Below are 24,064 nucleotides of genomic sequence, written 5' to 3' on the forward strand. Positions count from 1 at the left end.
GCATTCCACTGCAAATGCTGCTTTGAACATTTAGCTGTCATAAATTTCAAATAAAATGGTAATGATGTCAAAGATATGGTGTTTGATCTGGCATCGAGAACATAGTTTACATATACAGTGATAAACTTTCTTATATAATAGAGAGGACTAGCTACAAATTCAGCTTTATCAAGCATATCATAATACAAACAACTAGGATAATGAGTCTAAGGACAATTTCCCAGTATGCTGATGTGATTAAATTGGGTGGAACATCAAGTAATGAGGAGTAATAAAGAAGAACTTGATTCACTGAAGAATATGCCTGAGCTAATTTATAGTAAATAGGGTTTGACAAAGATGTATGTGTCATTAGGTACGAAAAGGAAAAAAACTTCATCTGTATGAATGAACGGTGCTGAAGCCTTCTTATTTCAGACAGATAATCCACATCTCTGCCAATACTATCTTGAAAGCACCCATACAGCACTTTATAAATAAATATTGTTCCGCAGCAACTGCAGCAAAGTGATGAAAGATGAAAAGAAAGTCATTCAAATTCTGAGTAGTATCAAAAGGAGGAAAATGGAAAGAAAAAAAAACACAGAGGAATAAGAGTGGGAAAATCTGAGAGCACAAAGTATTTCAAATTCTTTTGAAGCTTTCAAAGCTAGATTCAGTTGTGGATTGAAGAGAAGAATACTGCTTTGGCAGGAAGATTCAGTAGATTAAATATTAGGTTCTTTCCTATGTGTAAATTCTTGTTATTCTTTGTAAGGTTGCTAAGTTCTCGTATCTTTATCAAGTGGAAAAGTCTTGCTAAATGATACCTACAACAATGCAGCAGCTTTCTTTTGTTTGTCTCTTCACAAAAATTCAAAATATCAAAAATTTAAGACTCAACAGAAATAGAATTTTGAAGTTTATTAAAGATGAGCATCTCAAACTTTAGCTGCTTACCTAAAACTTGAATCAAAGTAGTCTAGAAAACTCATTGAGATAAGTAGCCCATGCATAGACACGTGTACCATCATACACTGGCATTGTATTCATTGGTGACTGTTAGCATATATGCTTAGATTTCACCAGATCCTTTATGTTCAGTAATGGCTCTTTGGTCACCATGGATTGACATTTTTGTCCCTTTTTAATTACCCAGATTGTCCCTAACCTCAGTTAAACCCATGCTGTTCCCCCATCAACTTTCCACTGTCCTCATCCCTGGCCTGAAACCAACTCTAACTTAACAATCTAACCTTCAGAGTGAGTTATCTCAACCAGCTTCTTTCTCTCATCCCCTCAGACTGTTATCTGAGCAATAACCACAAATAAAACCCAATGTAAAATCTCTGCCGGGTCTCCCTTCTCCTGTATAGTATATAGCTGAATGCAGTTGGATGCAGAAAAGCAGAAATCTCATTTTCAGTATCCAGTGATTTCATCAAGCAGGGTTCTGAAACATAAATTTTAAATCTCAAAATAAAATTGAATAACTAGCAGCTATCCACACCCTTAATTTGGTCAATGTGAATAATTCCCAAAGTTACTGAAACATTAAGTCAAGCAGAAGGATGAAATTTGTTTTCCAATTCTAGTATTAATGTCCTGATGCTTGAATGCAACAGCTGCTTGTTACTGCCATTAATATATCTGTACACTAAGGAAAAAAGAAAGCATGATAACTGTTTGTTGTTGCACAAAGCATGTTTGTGTTTTGATCAATTTTTTGACTATTGCAGCTGGTCATTGGTGAAATGGACTCTGAACCAGATGTTTCAGAGATTTTGCATTTGTATTCGTTTCTAGAATAAGTCTGACTTCATATTAAGATGAAATATGACAATAACAAGCAAAGAAGACATGGTTTCCGTATCATCATAATCATTGCATTTTCATATACTATCATAATAGAATTTATACTATTTCTTGCCTTTTTTTTTTTTTTTTGCTGAGGAAATCACACTTCTTTATGCTATAGGCTTTCACTGTTAGAAAATGGCTGCTGTGCATAAAGTAGTAGAAAGGTCACTAACCCTACCCATTTCATATGTCCTTTTTTCAAAAAAAAACCCTCATTCACAAGAGAACTGGTTTCTGACTCTGAAATATACCATTTCCCAAAGGAAGGGGAAGAATCAGGATTTTTTCAGCAAGAATACAACAGACTGAAATATGTCTTAGCCATGATTATGATCATATAAATTAATTTATATATCAAGGTTGGAGTTAAAGCTTACTCTCAATTTGGAGTTAATTGTGCAAAAGCATATGATCAGCATATTTTCATTATAGTGGAATACTATGAAAACCATAAAACATAGTTTAATAGAAACAGGAAAGTACTTGCATTTCCAAGAGTAAAAATTCATTTGAACTGAAGTTTATAAAATAACAAGGCATCTCACAGGTATCAGGATACTCATGCACAATTTCTTCAGTATTTCTTGGCCTTAGGAGGCCACAAGTCTTTTCAAAAAAGGAGCATGAAGCAAATATGACCAATCATATTAGGGTTTTTTTGTGATGATAAATGTATTTTCCAGCAACTGAAGAACTATAATTTTTTATCAGGTTTCAGCAAGGATATTTTACTATCAGGGCATTCTTGCTAAGGGATCCTCAATAGCAGAATTAATAAACACTTGAACAAACATCTCTTGTGAAAGCCATGATCAAAAAAAAAAAAAAATGACCACAATTAGTTTACTCCTGTGCTAATACCAGTACTGTTTTTGCTAACTAATTGTTTCCCTTTGTTTCTTTGCACACCCTCTCAGTATCTGTGAGCTAATCTGACAGCTTGGAATGCTTAGACTGCTGAGACTTTTTGCTGTGTTTGTATGTGCCTAGTCTGTTTTGATTATATATAGACACATGCTTTTCTACATGACACAATCTTTTCTAATATCAATTATTATTAATAGCAAAGCTCTTTAAACACATATTATGGTTATTTTCTATTTTCTCATTCTTTTCTAATAAGCAAATGTATGAAGTCAGAGGGAGCAGAAGACTAAAAGAATTTGAAAGCATCTGATTTGTACCAACGAATCATTCTATTTAGGTAAATGCTCAGAGTGGTTTATGTTTTGGATTCAAATAAATTAATGAGAGTAAAACCCAAAGGAAGAGTCTTTAAAAACCATAAGATAACTTCATTAAGGTTCATTTTTTATTCCACGGATAAAGAGCATTTCATCATTCTATGAGATCAAAAAAATTAGACCAAAAGAGGTCTATTATGATCTATTGAAGTCAATAAAGAGACACTGATTTCTGTCAACCAGGATGCACGTTCAAGGATTGTTCAACAGCTGCAAACAAGCAAGGAAGTGACACAACTGGTCACACTATAGCAGGTTGCTTAAGTGCCGTTATCTGCACAGCTTTCTGACCATGCCATCTCCATGGTCACTGAAAATAAATACTATATAAATTAGTCATTAGCATGAAGATACTTATAATGTTCAGTTAAAAAATAAAATGGATCCCCCCCATTTCTTTCTTTTTCTTTTTCTTCCTCCAGTGAATCTGTTTTATATCATCTGACAGAAACATACATGTGCTTTTGAACACCAGTGATAGGATTTGCTCTGAAAGTCATGGTGAGCCACCTACTTAACCACTTGACTAAATGAAGAAATCATTGAGTGGCATAACTAGAGCTTCTCTGCTTAAATAAGATTATATTACATAGTACAGAAGTTAAAGGGTTTTTTTCAAAGTGAGATATCCCAGCTTGCTTTTCCATATCTGTGCTAACTCTAGGAAAACAAGATATTTTTCAAACACAGCCAAACAAATTCTGTCTTCAGATGCATGTCTCTCTGGACAGAATATGCCTCTGAGAGAAATCCTTAAGCAGTTCTGGTTTGTGGTGTATACAGAAAAGGGCAGAGCCCAAAGCACAGCCAGAGTTTTCTGTCATCTAATTTCAGCGTGTGGCTACTTCACAGCACTGCAAAGGATGTTTGAGCTCAGGTAGGGGTGAGTGTAAAGGTTAGTCCCTTTTTGAACATACATCACCTTTATTTTCCTCCTTCAGACACTTGGCACAATAATAGATTCGAGTTGGGGGGGGGGTGTTGCATAATAAATATTGGTTTGTTTTGATAATAACTGGAAGGTGTGAATCAGTTATGTGATAGCTGTAGTGTGAGTTTGGGAATAAAAAAAGCATCCACAGTCTTGTAAAATAGAAAATAAAACCCTGCTCAATTTGTGAAGCTCCCTGAGGTGCTGGGGTTGAATATTCAAACAAATGCAGAAAGCACTATACTAAAAAAGTTTCATATGTGCTATCAAGAGGCATAGAGACAGTGCTTGTTCCTAAATCCTGAGTTTGTTGGTAGTGGCAGAAATGCTTCTCGTATTGCTCCCTTATGACTCTAGAAAATGAGGGGGAAAAAAAAAAAAGTAGAAACTCTTTGTAGTGTCCTAATCCATGAAGATAAAATCACTTCTGCTATTTGATGTTGCCAAGATGTATACTCAGCATGTTGCACAATGAACAATCATAAAAGTTGTTAGCAAGTGTATTTTCAGGGTGATTAATATTAGTATAGTAATCAGAAGTGTGTTTTACTGGGAAACTTGATAATATTGACATATTTACTATTTTGATTGACATGGGTAACGAAAATGCTATCACATTTATTACTATCTTTTTTGTTCATGCTTTTTTGCTGCTCAGAGATTTGCAGGAAAGGGAAAACAATTTTTAATGCTGGCAACAGTAGGGAATTCCACAAAATAGAGGTTTATAAGACTTACTTTCTGATTAGTTTTTAATTGCTTGCTTAACAGTAAAGTACATCCACTTGGAAATCTCTAGTATAAAGATCTGCAATATTAATAGTCTCAAGCTATTTTGGGTCATACTCAATCCTTATGGAGACAGAGAAGAGATTGTGCAAGTTTTCCCCTGCTCACCCCACCCTGAGTTTTATAGCAAACCAGTAGTTTAGCAAGCAATTTGACCAAAAGTCTGCCCTGATTAGAAGCTTCATATACAAAAATTCTTATATAAATAATTTTATAAAACATGAATATAAAATACTTGCAGCTGAAATGTCAATTGTTAAACAGGAAGTAATTATAGAAAAGATTTGCTGAGGCTGTCATACACTGGAAAGAAAGGTAAAATACCTAAAACTTCACTAGAATCATAAACTTCGCTATGACTTACAACCTACTGTTTCCACATAGCAATATATACAGCTCTTGAAATGGTATGTTACCTTGCTACAACTGAATAAGGTTGTTTTTCAGGACTGTCACATTTAGAAGCCTTGAGAAAACATGGCCACTGATTCCCCCAAAATACCTGGAAAAACTGAGTTGTATATAATATATCAGAAGATGATTGATATCCCATTTCTGAATTAAGACTTTTCTTTGTGAAAGTTGTTTTGGCGTGTATCTGCAGATTTCTCACAATTCAAAATATAGGGGGATGCAATGCACTAAAATAAAGGCACATTTTCCTATTGGCTTCAGTGAAACAGGGATGTTGTCCACAGTTTTAGCGTTTTGCTGTATCTACTTTGGCCTTTCCAGCACAACTGGAAATATGTGTCTTGTGAGGCCAGATATTCTTCTGGACTCATTACTGTTTGGATACACTGGAGGTTGGTTTCCGAGCATCTGGTCCACTGAGGGCAAGACGTTCAAAAAGGTTGCCATTCTGATAGCATTCAGCACTAGTGATGTTCAGGACCCTGTAGTGCTGGATCAGTCTGGATCTGTCACTGAACTCTTCCCTGGGCTGCCACCTTCCTCTTACAGCTCTCTGGAATGACCTCCTTCTCTCCTCCTTTCCAGCTTGTCATAATGTGCTGCCACATGAGGGTGACTGGAGATACCAACTGGCAGTGATGGGTAGAGCTCCTTATGTTGAGCTGCGCGCTACATCACAGGGTGGATATAATGCGGACAAGTCAAGCCAGAGTCAGTACCAAGATCAGGCCAGGCATGCCCCAGCATTTGGTAGGTGACCTGTCGTCTTGATAATGCCCTCTGTGATGTGCTGCATATACACAAATGGGGCACTGGAGCCTGGAGTGCCTTCACTGGGGTAATCTCCAGAAGCAGTCAGACCTGGGAAGCTTTCATCTCCCCATTTTACAGACTCTCTGCACTAGACATCCACAGACACAATCCAGAGGCACTTGAGCAACTGCTAATTATTTGTGAAAGTATAATTCAGATGCTTTGTTCAGAATACCTTGGATCTGCTGAACTTGCAGGCATCACAGAGTGCACCCTCAGCAAGTCTGCTGATGGTACAAAACTGGGAGGAGTGGTGGATACACCTGAAGGCAGTGCTGCCATTCAGAGAGACCTGGACAGGCTGGAGAGGTGGGCAGAGAGGAACCTCATGAAGTTCAACAAAGGGAAGTGCAGGGTCCTGCACCTAGGGAGAAATAACCCCAGTCACCAGTACAGGCTGGGGGTTGACCTGCTGGAAAGCAGCTCTGCGGAGAAGGACCTGGGAGTGCTGGTGGACACCAAGTTAAGCATGAGGCAGCAATGTGCCCTTGTGGCCAAGAAGGCCAATGGTATCCTGGGGTGCATCAGGAAGAGTGTTGCCAGCAGGTCGAGGGAGGTGATCCTCCCCCTCTACTCAGCCCTGCTGAGGCCACATCTGGAGTACTGCGTCCAGGTCTGGGCTCCCCAGTACAAGAGGGATGTGGCAYTACTGGAGCAAGTCCAGCGAAGGGCTACAAAGATGATTAGGGGACTGGAGCATCTCTCTTATGAGGAAAGACTGAGAGAGCTGGGCCTGCTTAGCTTGGAGAAGAGAAGGCTGAGAGGAGATCTTATCAACGTGTACAAGTATCTGAAGGGAGGGTGTCGAGAGGATGGGACCAGACTCTTTTCAGTGGTGCCCAGAGACAGGACGCGAGGCAACGGGCACAAACTGAAACACAGGCAGTTCCATCTGAACATGAGGAAAAACTTCTTCACTGTGAGGGTGACAGAGCACTGGAACAGGTTGCTCAGAGAGGTTGTGGAGTCTCCTTCTCTGGAGATATTCAAAACCTGCCTGGACGCGATCCTGTGCAACGTGCTCTAGGTGACCCTGCTTGAGGAGGGGGGTTGGACTAGATGATCTCCAGAGGTCCCTTCCAACCTCAACCATTCTGTGATTCTGTGATTTTTCTAGCCTTATTTCTTCTGAGAGTCTTTTGGGGCAGGTAAACACCCAGACAGACTGAACTGATGGAAAGGGGTTTTGGTCTAGGGATGGAGCTGAATGCTCCATGTATGTATCTTTAAATAACAGCAGGGGACCAGTATTTCAAGATGGATGCCTTTTTCTTCGTATTGCATAAATTAAAATGGAATGAATGTGAAAATATATGATGGTCATCACTTTTAATGATAATGAATCAAACATGCAGTCTGAATTGGACAGTATATACACACAAAAATATATTCCAGGATATCTCATTTATTAACCTGTCTACTCATTGAAATATATATATTGGTTATAGAGCATCCATTGTTCCTTTTTCCTTTGTTCCAGGAACTCAAAATAAAGATCTGATATTTTATGTATTTCTTTTGATTGTTTCCAGGTATTTCAGAGTATGCTTTTGCCATTTTATTTAGTGTTTGTGTACTGAAGTAAAGTATGAAGGCTGATTTATCTGCAGCATCACACAGAGGGAGAAGTCTCATCAAGCACTCAGGAAAGAAAGTACACATTTCACAAATGAACTGTTAACTTCTTTCCCATTTCAGCACCCATGTACTCAGGGATATTAGAGCAGCTGTGAGGAGAATGATGGATGTCCCGAATTGGTTGCCATTGAGCTTCTGCAATTTTAAAAGGTCATGGAATGTAGGAAATGGAAAATCTCTCTTTTGGCAGAGACAAAGCTACCTTGGCATGACAATCATGCCAGCAAATAGCTTTGTGCTCATATCTAACAGAAAATCCTAGAACTGTTTATAAAATACTTTTTCATCATTTTTATAAGACTGCTTTTTCTTGAACTCTTTAAGAGTTTGATTTATTATTGTGGTGTTTTTATTTGTCCTGTGTTCAGAATTTGATCTCAATGTATTCATAATCTTCTAATCTTTTAACCACACATATTTTGCATGCCCGAAGTATCCAAGTATCCCAAGTATTCCAGTGTAGTCAACAAATTCTTTCCTTTTCTACCATCCTCTGTTCTGTGTTAGTTCTGCATCTATGACCTCCAGAAAGATAATTCTCTTAAGATTATTTATATAAACAACTAATTTATATAATCAGCTTTGGTTAAGATTAAAGGCTGGTTTCTCTTCCACACTACTTTTTTTTTCTAATTGTATGTCAATCGTATTTCTGTGCACATATCTAAAGAGAAAAATATACTGAGCTAGTATCTTACATGAACATTTTCTACTCTTAAGTTCTTTTGGTTATAAAGCCCCAGACCCCTAAAGGTATTTGGCTGCCTAACTCCTATTTAGGCCACGGAAACTAATGGGAATACAGATTCCTGAACAGGAGTCAAATACCAAAATATCCTTGTTAATCTTGTTCTGTAGAAGATAAATATTCTCAATACCTAGGGTGTTCAGTTTGGTTGAGATACAAAGCACCAACAGCTAGGAATCTAATTTCTTATATAGCCAGTGGATTATGGTGTGTGGTGACTCAGAGAATCCAAGGTAAGATACCTGAAATTAGGTGGTATTCATTTTTCCTTTAGTGCCTACTTACATCTACATTATTTTTAAAAAACAGTGAGTTGAAGATGCTGCAAGGTTCTGTGCTCCCAATATTTGTACTGGAAGAATTCCTACTGGATCCCAGAGCCCTCTGAGGTAGTTAACAATCCTTACATGCCTCCTCTTTCCTTCTCCTTTCATGTGATAGAGTTTCCTCCTCTTGATCATTATAGCCTGTCTTTTAATACCCTTTGAGTTGACCTTTATGGAATGAAGGTGACCAGAACTTTACACAGTTCTTTAAATGAAGACCCCCCCCTAATGTCTGGCCCATGGCTTTAGTTCTTTCTAATATTTACTGAAACCCTTTCACAGATACATGATAAGATTAAATTTTCTACAGCTGCAACATAAAAATATCTCACCGTCATCTGCAGTCAACCTGTATATCTTGATTTTTGAATAAAAAGTGATGAACCTCTATTTGTACAGAAACCTTGACCCATTCGCTTCATAGGAAACACTTGTTATGAAAAACTATTGCAATGATCTTGTGGAGGCATTGGTGCCCTGCCAGATATCTGCATTCTACACTGCACAAATCTGAAGATGTGGCATGAATGCAGGGCATTAGAGGAAGACAGTGGATAATAATAAACTGAAACTAGCTGTGCTTACCACACAAATTCTTGTGTGATGCTAAATAAGACACAAATGCTAATAGTATATTCCTCCCATAAGCTATGCTGACCAGCTTGCACAGAAATCAGTAGAGAAGAAACATCCTTCAGTGACCAGTGCCATCAAGAAATAGACATTCACAAGGCACAGGAAAAAGGAAGGGGTTTCTTGGCAGTTTGTAACATTTTTTCATGAAAAAGGGACAACAGCTCTTCCCATTGTCTGAGGCAAAGATCTTACAAAAACAAAAAAACCCACCCAAATTAAAAAAAAAACACCAGGTAGTCAATTCCAAACCCATCTATCCCTCCTACTCCATCCCAGAGGGAGCAATTTAATGAATTAACAGTGATCTAACATGTCTAAAGAGGGCTGAAGGATCCTCAAAGCAGAGACTATGTTTCTTAGGTTTCTCAGGTTGCCTAGGATTTGTCCAATGTATTCATGAAAGATACCAGAAAGAAACATTCTGGAGGCAAAGAAATATATGAAGTATGGCAACCTGGAGGAAGAAAAAAATCCACTCTGTTCACAGTTGTGGTCTGGCCACTTCAGTACTATTTCACATAAGCAGAACAGGGATGCTTCCAAGAGAAGCCATGTGTCAAGGCAGCACAGCACATTGATGGGATGTGTGATCACCAGGAGATGGGGAGAGGGAAGGGAAACAAGGTGGGGGAAGCCTGGATGGGTGCAAAATGCAGTGACAAGGACAGAGCTGAAGTCACATAGTGGGTGACTCAGCAGATCCCCAGAATCAAGATTTCCTCCAAGGTCACACTGAAAAACATTCAAAGATCACCAGCCCTTGCCTGTATTTCTCAGTCATGAGAGTCTACTATTGTCTGGCAATTTTGTGCATAAAATATGGCATGTTAATATACATTTATTAGTAATGATGATTGTATATACTTAAATCAAGGGTTAATTGTCATCTACATTAAGATAATTTATCTGGAAGGGTGTAAAATGACACTATAAATTGGATTCAAGCCTAAATCTGTTGCTATCTGCATGTATACTTTCATTCCCTATTCAGAACTAGTAGCTCATTTTTATAGTAAATTTAATGCTGCAGGAACTATTGAGACAACTAGAATAACACTTTAACAGCACCAATGCACATTTGATGGATAAGTATCACTTATGAATCCAGGTAGATTTATAACTGCTGAACAACTCTAGTCTGGCTTCTCTAACCCAAGGGCCTAAATCTGAAAATAAGAAATAATTTCCCTGGCAGAGATGCAGTAGAAGACATCATAAGAAAGCAGCACAAATCAGCTACTTCAGATGAGTGGGGAACCTTTTCCACTGAAGATTTTTACAGGTGAGATATGGTCTAAATATATATGCTGTAGTCTTACAAATGGCAGTTTAAGTTTAACTAAGACTAAATTTTTGTGCCAAAAGGCATATGGAGAAAAAGAACAGTAAATATTGTAAAATAGGAAACTATTGTAAGTAGGTAGATTGTTATTACTAATCCCAACTTCTCTTTGCTGAGGAAAGGAGTCAAAATCATTATTATCTCAGTGAACAAATTCACAGGATATCCACATTTCAAACACTGAATGAAATTTTTATCCCCCATTAAAAAAGAATTTAGTGAATCTAAAAAAAGTATGAGAAGTGACACAAGGATGATGAGGGACATAGCACAGTTCTGATACAAGAAGAGACTGGAAGAGTGACCTGAGAGGGGACTATGACAGAAGTCTATAAAATCATGAAGACACAAAAAAGTGAAACTGGAAAAAGCCCAAAATGAAGGAGCACCCAAGGAAATGATAAAGTGGCAAGTCAGAAACAGGAAACAAGAAAAAGGAAATTCACTCAGCATATGAGGAAACTGTGGAACTTCTCCCAGAAAAGATATGACACCAAAACTATAAGTGTGTACAAAAAGTAATTAGATACATGTATGGAAGAAAAATTAATCAGGAAATGCCTAAATTGCTGGAGCTGAGAGGGTACATTTACTGCTTGTAAGTACGGAAAAAGTACTACTGTCACACTTTCCCTAAACATCTGTTATGGGTCATTATCAGAGATAGAATACTGGACAGGATCAAAACTTCATTTGACCGAATACAGCTGCCATGCACATGTCACGTTCAGTTCAGAGAGGTGGACCATATGACCCACCAAGGTCACTTTCATTAACTCATTTCCGTGGTCCTTGAGTTCTACAGGCAGTATTTAAAGTACTCTGAATTTCCATGACACCTCATGTCACTAACCCCCAAATTGACCCTTACGGTTCAGTGGAAAATACACAACTCCTAGAAGTCCTAACCTTTTCTTCGCCTGTAGGTATCCAAGGAGTCAGATGGCAAGAGTCTGCTATTTGTATTAAGTGCTTTCAGAGAAAAAAATGTCCTTTGGGTTTATCACTTACTTGAGATTCTTATTTACACAGACAAGCTCAAAATAAAAATGACAAATTTCATTTTTCAAAGCAAATGATTATGTTACTGATTGAAAAACTGGAATCACATTCACAAAAGAGAAACATGAAAACAAGATACTTGCTCAGAAAATATATTCCTAGTTCTTATCCTTATTTGTAGCTTTCTTTGAGGCACCACTTTGTTGCAGAAACTAAATTGACAGAGCTCTTTATGAATTATGTCCTTAGACTAGGACTTTTGTGAGACTTCCTTAGCCAAAACATAATTCAGTAGTTTTAGGATAGAATGTGAGCTGGTAACAGGTGGATGCACAGCCATGTGTACATTCCTGTTACGTTTCTGAATCAATACATTCCTCCAGCCTTGCGTGGTTTTCTTCCAATTTGCATAATTTTTGAGACTGTTACAATACTTTGTAAATCACATGTCCAGGGAAACTTGCACTGTATGTACATTTTAGAAATCCCATAAACTCTGACTCATCTTTTGCATCGGACAGCATCTGGACTGATTTAACATATGATAAAATGTCAGGTTCAGCCATACAATGGCCGTTGATCACAGGACTCAAGCTAAACCAGTTAAAGGTGAATACGTGTGAACAAAATCAAAAGCTTCTTATGACTTAGCTTCCTCCGCAGACCTTTGCTAATCTTACGATATCTGTCATCAAGGATCAAAGTTTTTATAGGAAGTCAGATCTGCTCCCCTGTTCCCATACTTGTGCTTTGCTTTTGTGGCTGAGAGGGAATAATATGATCTCAGAAACAGCTAAAAAGGAATTTTAAAAGGAATTAAAGTGAATGGCAAAGTAAAACAGCATGTCCCTAATGTTCCTGATTTTATTTGCTTTGGAAATAAAGAATCCCGATTTCCCTGCATTTGGTCATAAAATTCCCCACTGACTTTGTGTAGGTCAGGAATTTACCTCTGATTTTCTCAGACTCAGAGATGAGTAAGTTTTAGTACTGCTTGTGTGTGCCAGTTGAAAGGTTTTCTTAATCGCTCATTGTACTTGCACAAAATTAGGTATACTTAGACTGCAGAAATAATTCAATATGAAACTTTGCAAGAGAAACAGTCTCTGCTTATTTCCAACATTTTCTGCAACTAGAGCTCTGCAAGCCCTTATAGATTTTCTGAAAGAGAGTTTGTACCTGAAAGAGCCTGATTTTCCCAAGGTCAGATTGCTCTGTGAACTCAGATATGATTTATGCATGGTAACTTAGATCAAAAGTTCTCCAGAAGAGGGACATAATTACATGAGACAAAATATGAAAAAATAGTGAGATCTTTCCTGTTCATATATACATATATATACAGGCCTTAATCCTTTCCATGGCAAGGAAGATAAGAAATAGGAATGCAACAGGGTATCTCAGATACAATTTTGTCTTGTCCTCTTGATTCTGAAACAAGGATTTTCTGCAAAAAAATTAATTAAATTTTTTTAATTTAGTGCTGGCCTTTTCTCTCTGAATTAAATTGGCTATAAAATAGTCTGTATATAAACATATAAATATAAAAGTATAGCTATAAGTATAAAACATTAATATATGTAAGATATAAACATAGACCCAATAGCATGTAATAGATGGATGAGCACATTCTTGAACACAAGAAGTATTACTGAAATGTACTGAAAATCTCAATAATATGTGATCATATGAGAATAAACAAGAAGCTATCAAAGAATTTTTTTAATATTACTGAAAAATAAATGCTTTTTCAGTCATGACACTGAGGCAATTCTTAAAATTCTTAAAGTACAGTGTGACTCTAAAATTAAGCATTGGTAACAGCCTAAAACTTCAATTAGAACAAATCAAGGACAAAGTCAAATCTGTTTAAAATCTGTTTAAAAATCAAATCTGTTTAAAAAACAAATAACATTCAGTACTGTCACAAGTGAGACAGAGTAAAAGACAACCTGTAGTGAATCTGGATATTGGAGTTTAATAAAGATCGGATGAGATTTGATTTTTTACCCTACTTGGTTATCTCACACATTGTTTCACGCTGTGCTGCTGCTCACAGTTGCCAGTCTTGGTGTAACCAGCCACAGCCCCTGGGCATCTCCTGGTGTTTGTCTGCAGGCATCTTGCTGATCTCCAGGATCCTCACGCACTTCCCAGATCTTTCCTCCAGCTGGGATCTTCACCATCTTCCTTCCAGGCCCTCTTCTTTCCGAGACCACTCAGACCTTTCAGGAGCCCCTCTTCTCGGTACCACCTCTACTTTCCAGGACCGCAAGTCCCCATTTTTTCCAGTCTAAACAGTCTATGTGCAGAATCACAATGCGTGATCAGCCTGCTAACCAGGGCTTCTGTCTCAGGTCTCTTTAATAACTGGAGGACTCAGGACATGATGCTTTTGCTTAGTCCATGTGCTATTAAATTTTACAACCAGCCCATATCACTTGCAACTAGAAAGTAGCAGGTTTCTGACTGAGAATTCAAAAGTTCAAAATTGGACACTCACTCCCCACACATATACACCCAATTATCTGCCACCTGTTAACATTCACAATTTAAGTTATTTTTTTTGCCTACAAGTGTATTCTTTGATTACATCCCTGCTGAAGTTGAACAACTAGCACTTCTTTCCATAGCCTTGTTATAAGACCCACCCAACTTAGAAGGAAGAGCTAGAAGGGACGATAGTATTTTAAATTGCAAGCATCTCTTATTCTATCATAACTTTGTATATGGAACACCAAAGAGTTTGACTGTTATAGATCAAATAAATAGTACTAGACAGTATAAAGTACATAGTCACAGGACATTAGACTTGGAAAAAAGGCTTATTTTTTTACTTAGCTCACCCTCCTGAAAAGTAGAATTAAACCATATTTTTGTTAGCTTTATACAGACAGACTTTTACATGCCTGTAGTTGTGAGTTCTCCATCGCTTTTGCAGAAAGATTTTTTTCATAATCTAGTATCTTGGAGCATTGATGAATATTTTTTTTACCTACAGCGGAATGAAATCTATTGATAGTTGATTTCAACCAGTAATCCACCTCTCCAAGCTTGGTTGGCTTTGGCTGGTGAAATTTTTGGTATTGAAAATGAAAATGTCTATTCTTGAAGCAGATGTCCATTTTGCACTCAGGGATATGCTAGCTAATTGGAATTGTCCTTCCTTTATGGTCTAAAGACTTCAGAAATCTATGAAAAAAACTGCAGCTGTGAGCTTTCATCCTGAAGAGACAGGAACCACAAGAGAGTGGTTTTTGTATAAGCAACTCTTCATACAGCTTGAAATGATATAAGAAAGCTTGAAACACTATAATTCTATTCCATCTGTTTAGTACTGGTAACCTTAAACATTAAAAATCTCATAAAATAAGAAGACTCTGTAATAAGATTCTGTATTTTAACATCTAAAAATTAGTCACCTAGGAGGTGATTCAGCAAGTTGGTTAAATACTGCAAACTAGAAAGGTAATTCCCTACACCCACCAAATAGAAAAATAATTTACATAGGAGCTACTCTGAACTTGCCACCCAAATCAGGGCTTCTTCACATTTTGGAAATTCAAAGCTTGCTTCTAGGCAGCCTTTTTCTCCTGGAAATGTGGACCCATTGTTTCTGCTTCTCCAGAGCATATCTGACCCATTAGACTATCAAAAATAGCCTGTATCAAGACTAAGATCCTCACAGACTGTGAAAGCTGGTCAGCTGCGCAGAAAGAAAAAGCACAGGGTGGCCTGACTCTGCATCTGTCTCTAAAAGACAGAACCTTTGAAGCAAGGTCTCAATTCTGTTACTTCATGAGAGACACTACACAGTGATATTTTAATGCAAAATGCATAACCAAGCAAAATGTAAGCCCAAAACTCTCTCAGAATTAAATGAGCGCTTCTACCGTAAAATCCATGTATTTTTCATTTCAACAATTGTTCGTAAAAAGCACTTTCAACTTTTTGTTTGACGTCAAATCTGTATATTTTTGGCATATTGCCTAATTTGTAATGGAAAATAATTTGGAAATGATAAACTTGGCTAGAAAGGGATTTTAGTACTTCTTTTTCTGATAATATGTTGTGTGTTGCACAGAGTAGCCATCTTTTGACACATTATCTACAAGTGTGAGCCGTCTTTAATTCCTTCTCCAATATCCTCTGCCATCTGCCTTGAGTTGCAGATAGCATCAGGTAGAGAAATATGAAAAAGAAGTAAGAATATATAAATCAATATATTGAAATATCAAAATCGGAATATCAATGTCAAAAGAGATTTTTTTAAAGAAATCAACAAAACTGATTTCATATTAAAAAGAATACAAGAAACAAATCTAAGCTGAAATACTGATATACAAGAGAAAAGAAATACTGAAAAATGTAGTAATGGTAAGAGTGAATAAGGAGTCAAATATAATATATGTATACCATAGAGGCAGTAAGATGGATAGTATATTACAAAAAGGGGGTATAACAATTTAGTTGTTATGCATTCAGGACACTTCACTACAAGAAAAGTATTACTGGATGAGATTTACAAACAAAAAAATAGTTTCTGTTTGTGTCTTAAAAGATCTTTAATTCTTAAATTCAGGTAACATTTCTTTAGAGAAATATTACAGGATCAATTTGAAATCTTTTGAGAAGTCATCACAATAACTAAATAAAGCTGACAGCCTGCATCTTAAACCTTTCTGGAACTTCAAAATAACTGGTATGTTTGTAAAACAAGACCATATTGGCAATGACTATTTTTTTAATCAAACATATCTTTGCAATTTCTTTGCCATAGCACATCACAGCTGATTATATCATATTACAGTATGTGTTGATGTAACCATAGCAATCATTGAATTCATTCTTGGAATTTGTAGGACACATGGATTCTCCAGACTGCTCAAACATTTGTTCTAAAAGTGCAACATTTTCTTTTTTAAACCAATTCATTTTTAAAGGAAATTCAAAGTTTTTTTAGAAAGTTCAGATGCTAATGAAGTAGTAATGCTTATATAGCCCAGCCTTACGCATTTATTTCATTCTTGTATTTCTCATTTGCTGCTCATCAATCTGATTTAAGTACATTCCACTATGCACACTACGCATGGCTCCTGGCATTGATCAATTCACTAGGTACTTATGTACTGCTTTAAAACTTGATCTGGAAGGTATAAGTGGTAATTCCCTGGGGAAGCCAAGAGTCAAGACCCCTCAGAAGTACAACAGTCAGTGATAAATTAGATTGTTTAATTTTAAACAAGAGTACAAGGTAGTTGTAATCTCAATAAATCATCCAACTATATCTACACTGGGTGGAATTTTAATTCACCCTTCCAAAGAATATATCAGTAGTATAACCCTGACCTGTAATTTGCCTTTATTGAGCAGATAATGGAAAGATCGGATGATACTGCTGAAGAGGGAATACTCACATTTTAAAAATCTTACATTTTTACGCTGCAGTGACAATTTGTGAATGACAACATTTAGAATATATCAGCTGTTAGACTATTCCAGGTAAGCAGAATTGTTGTAAGGCATATAAGGACATATAAGGAATACAAGGACAAGTACAGAGGTTCTTGTTAACCAACACTCAGAACCTTATAGGGCGGAAGGCAGGATAACCACGAGACCTTTGGAAATGAAAATATCGGTGGAACATACTTTAGTATGGAGGGATGAGAAGATCAGCCTCAAGAGGTTTAGGGTCCTTTCACAGTTCTCTTTGTGATCATGGTAAATATCTCAAGCCCATGCGAAAAACTGCATTTAATGATAATTATTTTTACAAACATCTGTATGGTCAGTGGCTGTAAAGTATTCTGTTCATACAGAGAATAATACAAAATTGTGTTTATTTAATCTGATCAAAAGATTACATGCAGTTAACAATTTTCAAACACAATATAAGAGGTAAGGAAAATTTCAGAGTGTGAAAGTACAGAAGTTGGTTTGATCTTTTTTGTTTGCCAACCAGACTGTTCATGAATGTCCAGGTACTTCTGATTAAAAACCCCTCTGGCCCAAATTTTCCAATTTGTCTTCTGAAGATGAGCTAGTAAAATAATGGCCTGATTTTGACTTCTCATACTTATTCCAAAGTTCCCAATGTCTTTTTCTGCAGTCTTAATGGTATTGATTTGTTTTAAGCGCATTTCAAACAACACAGCTCTAGAAACTGGGAATTTGTTGTATGTGATAAAGGCTTAGTGTGTGTCATCCTCTGAGGAAGCTGGCTGAAATTCAGAAGAGTGGCATCCTTATGTTCAACATCTGAGACCTGGCCTTCAAGTTAAAAATCGTATGAGTGGTTAAAAGTGGTTTGCAGTCAAGGCAGAAAAATAAATAAATAAACTGGTATTATTCCAGAGTTAGTGCATCTTACAAGGCAAAGCAAAGGAGTGGTCTGTATCCATCACATAATGACATTATAAATCTTTGTACCTTGCAAGGCAATGACATGAAAAATTAGACTGAACAAGTCAGAGATGCACTATTTGTAAGCCTCGAAGGAAAGGTTAATGCAAGTTAAATATTGACATGTCAGTAATAAGGATTATAGCAATTATAAATTTGCCCTAATGCCAGCTGCTGTTTAATTATTATGTGACACTGACAGGTCAGCCTGGTAGATTGACAGCTGAAGGCATTTGCCTTATAGGAATTATTCAAGATCTTTGGAACAGGCTCTGATCTCAGTTACACCAGTACAATTTTACACACAAATCTCCTGGAGCCAGGGAAGTTAATTCATATTCCCAGTGGCAAGAGCAAAATCTGCTACTTTGTCTTTTCATGATGTGTTTGTTGTATTCATTTTCCCCAGTGTCAGGAAAGTGAATAGTTAGATTCCAGGTAAACATACAACAACACTCTTCCTTTCTTCTTTCCTTTAAGTCACCCTTGTAAGTTAAAAATTCAGTAAAACATATTTAAATACTGTTAGGGTCTCTTTGAGAAAAGGGAACACAAAGAAATGTGAATTTCTACACTAAATGAGATTCAGTTTGTTTTCATTAATCTCAGTAATAAGTAATAATCATAAACCTTGAGTTTTTGGGAAGTGCTCAGAAAAAAAATCTATAGACAAGGAGAATTTCACTGTTTTGTAGGAAAAAAAGCAAGTAGTGACTAAAACAAAGGAGAACTTCCAGAGTACAGGGAAAACAGCAGATTGAACTTCTCTGCTGAAAAATACTGGATCTGATTAAATTATTCATCTGAGAAAATTAATTCAATGACTGTTTGCCATTTTGCTGCCCTTGCATTGTTCACAAAGCAATCTGAATATATCCAAAAGAATGCTGAATTATGGCTGGAACTTACATGCCTGCAGAGGACCAACAAAAGCGTGTGAATCAATTAAATCCTAATTAAACTTTAACGTACTGACTGAACAGGATTTAACTTGTGGACAGGTCTTATTTTAGCCCCTCCACACGCAGGTGCATTTCTAAGACACTCTATAAAGCAGAGTATTTGTTCAGTTCTTCTCTACTTTTACCCCAAAACTTCACTGATTTCAATGGAAGATTTAAAGCAAGTCTTTATAAATTGTTTTGCTTGAGCTGTCTTCCAGGTTACTGAAGGAGCATTCAACTGAGCCTCAACACTGAACTGAAGTTAAGAACTAAACTGTCATTGAAACTTATTGTTTCCAACTCCTCAGTCAAAATTTTATAGACAACTAAGTGGGAGTTTTTTTGTTTTGTTTTGTTTTTTAAATAGATGCTATGCAAAGTGGAAACTTATTGCTGGAGGCTGATGAAGTGTTCTGTGGAAATATTTCTATGTGTTTCCCCTCTTCTTATACCCACATTTATGAACCCACTACTGGGCACTGAATCAAAGTTTTAACCTTCCACAGGATTCAGTACCACTGTTCTTGTATTCTTTTATCTCAAACTTTAACTTAAATGAATAAATAAATAATTTCCTGTAAAATAAAATTTATAACATCAGTGGCACATGACTAAGCTATAAAATATCTGACCTTGAGCAAGAATTGTTGGCATCATTCTTTTCTCCTTTCCTTGAAAACAGCATGCTTCACTTGTTAAAAAAAAATTTCAAAGTATCCTCCAACAAATTTCACAAATATACAGAAGACTTGCAAGATTATTTTCACATTAACATTTTACAGTTCCAAAATGGAAAAAAAGAAAAAGAAAAAAGAAAATAGAGGAAACCACTGTGGCACAGACAGCTTGGATCAAACTTCTGGCACAGGGTAGCAGAAATGTATTCACCAGTTCACTGTTGTAGGAACAAAAGTCTGCATGAAGTTTGCAAAAGAAGATTGTGGCTCCTTAGTGTGAACTGAAGCAGAGTGAGTGAAGATAGTTAAGGGATTCACATCAGAAATGCACTTCTGATCCAAACTAAAACAGTAATGTAGGTACATCCTGTAATGTCCTTCCTCTGAATTACCCCAAATTAATGAAGAACTAATTAAGGACTTCTTCATGGAAATACATTGCAGCAGAATACTACATTGCAGCAGCTCTAAAGTGGCCCAAAGAGATGCTTGAATCACTCTCTTTTACCCAGGCCTTTCTTGTGCTTGAGAGAGAAAATACTGGTGATGTTTTTACAACTTCAAAAGTTTAACAGAGATTATTTGAAGAGTTTTCATCTGATCAAAACCTAACCAGGCATTTGTATTATCATATAAGTTTCAGTGTTAGTAATAAGTCTAATGTTTGCAAGTATGTTGATGGAATGAACTCTTGAGTCCTCTCCAATCAGCTAAAGATAGATTAATCAGATGGCTATGCAAAATCAGTCTCTTCTGCACCCAAATCAACAGTATCATTTGATTTAAAATAAACATATTTATAAATTTATTTTCAGTTAAATGGGGCAGGTTGTACTTTAATTAGAATGTTTTCTCATTCTGAGTGCACAAATCCAATTTGTGAGGAAACTAACCCTATTTCTCTCATTTGAGGGAGGAGCTGTGAGCAAATTATGGCACATATTTCAAGGACAAAAGCTTTCAAAAGATTGACCAATCTCAATTATGTTGTTAATTCCTGAGTGTGCTCATATGAAAAAAGTCATAACAAGATCCAAAGGGTTTGGCAACTGTGAGAGTGCTTCTGCACCTGGCATTGTACATGCTCTGCATCACAAGCAGGCAGAAAAGTAGAACTCTGCATTTTTCTGGAGCACTGCATCCTGGTATAGCAGTAGCAATATGTGCCATGACAAACTTCCCTGGAAAAAAAAATCATTGAGATTTCAGTAATATCTATTTCAGAGGATGACTGCAACCAAAACCAGTTTTGGTTACAATTTTGTTTCAGCAAAGGTCGTTAACCTCCAGCAGCCATAAGCACAACTTATGTAACACTCCTTCCAATCTTCGCTTGGCTCAGCAAGGGTTAAATCTTTTTCATTTGCACACTATTGTTTAAAGAGTGAGTACATGTCTGCTATTTTGTAGTTACAGGATTAATAGCACTTTCCAAACCCACTTAAATGAATTGACAGACAAAATGTGATTTTTGCTGTTTTATGGCCCTAATGCCAGGTACACTTTTTTTTTTAGAAGAACATGAAATTTTAGTTTTTGAAAACTACTAAAAATAATGGAAGATATTTATACATCCCTAAAAACAAATATATCCTTAGGATCCAAAATGACCAGACCGATTCCTTGAGATTTTTTTCCTGTAGAAAGAATGTTATACAGAAACCTGGGAATTGCCACTCCGGATTGTACCTATCATGTCTCTAACCTTACATGCTGTCTGAGATAGAGTCCAACACCAGTTGGCAGTTGTCATCATTTTCCTAAGCCAAATCTTTTTTCCTTCCTGTTCAGACATTCCAAAATTTGGGGGGTTTTGAAGCCATGTCTCTACTTTGAACAAAGACCCCTCGCTGAGCTGTCGATAGAGACTCCCAGGACCCCCTCCTGAGTTGATCCAATGCATCTGTAATGTGCACAGGTAACTCAACCAACCAACCCCCTCTAATGCGGAATAATGAGGATTTTTTAGTTCTGATTTTTGTCTGACAATAAGTTATCAAGTTACTATCCACTTAAACCTCACATATTTTCTTGTAGCTTTCTCTGGATTTGACTTATGAAATAATTATTGATATTCAAGAAAAGTTGCATCCCTAATATTCACTCTTAATATTTACAGATATATTTACACTGGACTTTGCACAGACCCTTGAAACATTGTACTGCTAGCATGATGTGACAAAACTTGACCATTTAACATTTAGCTTTTTTCCTGTTGCCTCTTGTGGGGGACTTCTGACTAAAGTCTTGCTCCCTTTTCATTATTGCTTACCAACATGTTCAAAGGACTCTAATTGAGGAATTTTGCTAGGTATCACGAATTGCACTTTCTAGACCTGGAAGAGACCCTCTACTCCAAAAGGAAAATTGTTAAAAAACAAACTTCTTAAACTGACCTGGATCCTATAAAAAAGGGAAAGAAATGAGTCTCAGTCCAAGAGAGTTTTGCAGCAAGCTTTACTGTAAGAAAAAGCAGCATGTTTTATTGAACTTCTCAGCAATATCTTTAACTTCCTTCAATGTTCCCTCAATCATATTTAAATAGACAAAAAGCACACCAAACAATTTGGTCTGGCATTTACTGTGCAGTTGGAGTAATTCTTACGCATATGGCACTGAAATGATGAATAGAAGAGTTTTATTGTCATTTACAAAGTTGAACACTGCAGAGTTTAGTAATGCCAAAGATAAGAGCTGAGCCTGACGAGAAGCTGAAATCAACGAAAGGCAGAGGCAAACCATGAGCTGAAACAGCTTTGTTCGAGCGTTTCCTGTCCCTTTATCTGTGAAAATCTCCCTCGAGTATTACGTGTGTGCAAATTATAGGATTTATGATATTTCTGGGATCACTGTAAGGAAATGGGGAATAAGGGGAGGGAATAGCATGGGCAAATTTTCTCCTTTATTATATGATGTGGAGACTTTCCTGTAGAAGGTGGGGAAAGGGGTTCTGCATGCCATTTTTTCTCCAGCCTTATAAATTCCTGTGGACAAGGACTGCCAGGAAGTTATTCTTATCTTAACGGTATTTATTGAAAATCCTCTTTCAGAATTGTCCTCTGTTAGGATTCCCACCAAAGCTTGGCAGTAGTCAGGTGGGGAGGCGTTACCCCAATTCAGTATATTGATGAGCTTGTTTTCGTTATTCTCCTGTTTGTTTCTCTCCACTGGTTGTCCTTGGCCAGACAGTGTGTTTTTGAGGGGGGATTTACTCTGGGGGCATTGAGATGCCCGGGTCCCTGAGGGGTATGGGGTGGAGTATTTTTTCTCTGTTTGGTATTTAGTCTCTGTTTATTGTCAACAACATGGGATTCAGTTCACATGCCTAGTGTTTCTATGCACTACAGTAATTATGACAATGACTGTCATAGTCTTTAAATTCGTCCAAAAATAAAATTAAGTTTGTTGGACAATTTCTGTTTCCCATAAATTCATGTTCATTGGCATGAATTGTACCCCTTTATGACAGTGAAAACTTATCCACTTTTTCATCATTTAGGATAAATGTTCTAGGTTTATAAATATCTTGCTCCTCATACTTGTCATTTCTGAATATTTGCATGACATAAGCTGTCTTCCAGTCTTCTGGATTTTCTCTACTATCTCTGAGATTCATTACAAATCAACACTATCAAGCCAGAGATGTCATCAGCCAGCTCTTTCAGGACTTTTGTATGCAGATTTTCCCAGCTTGATGATTTCAAATGTTTATCCATACCAGATGTTATTTAACATCTTTTTCGCTATTAATAGACAATATCTATCTAGACAATGGACATCTTAATTCTTTCCACATGTAGGAGCATTTCTGAACACTTTGCATTTTTCATATCTTAAAACATCTTAATCCTCTCCATTTAGTGAAACACCTCTATCTTTCCTAAGACTTGTTTTGTTCTAATGAACTTAATAAATGTTCTTATTATATAAAACTTAGCCCATCATATTTAATTTCACTATAAATAATCTAAATTCACTAACATCTATTTTTATTGGTTGAAACATGCTTTTAATTTAACATTTTTTATATATTGTGTTTACATTTTGACTTTTGTTTTAATTTCACCACCACACAAATATTTGGCATGTAGCCAAATTGTCCCCTTTCTTGTTTTCAGAATCATAATTTGTTGTCTAATAAACTCTCTCTGAGGCATTATAAATTTTATTCATATTGTCTTCTGTCTTGTTATTAGGCTCTCATAATTCTTACTGACAGTTTTGTTGATTTCTGTTCTAGTTAGGCACTAGTAGGGCAGTATAAACTAACAGGTTAACTTCTCTAAAAGGGAGTAACACACCATTTATATAAATTT

The sequence above is a fragment of the Apteryx rowi genome, unplaced genomic scaffold, assembly GCF_003343035.1.
Source record: "Apteryx rowi isolate R43461 unplaced genomic scaffold, aptRow1 scaffold_543, whole genome shotgun sequence".
Lineage (NCBI taxonomy): Eukaryota > Metazoa > Chordata > Aves > Apterygiformes > Apterygidae > Apteryx > Apteryx rowi.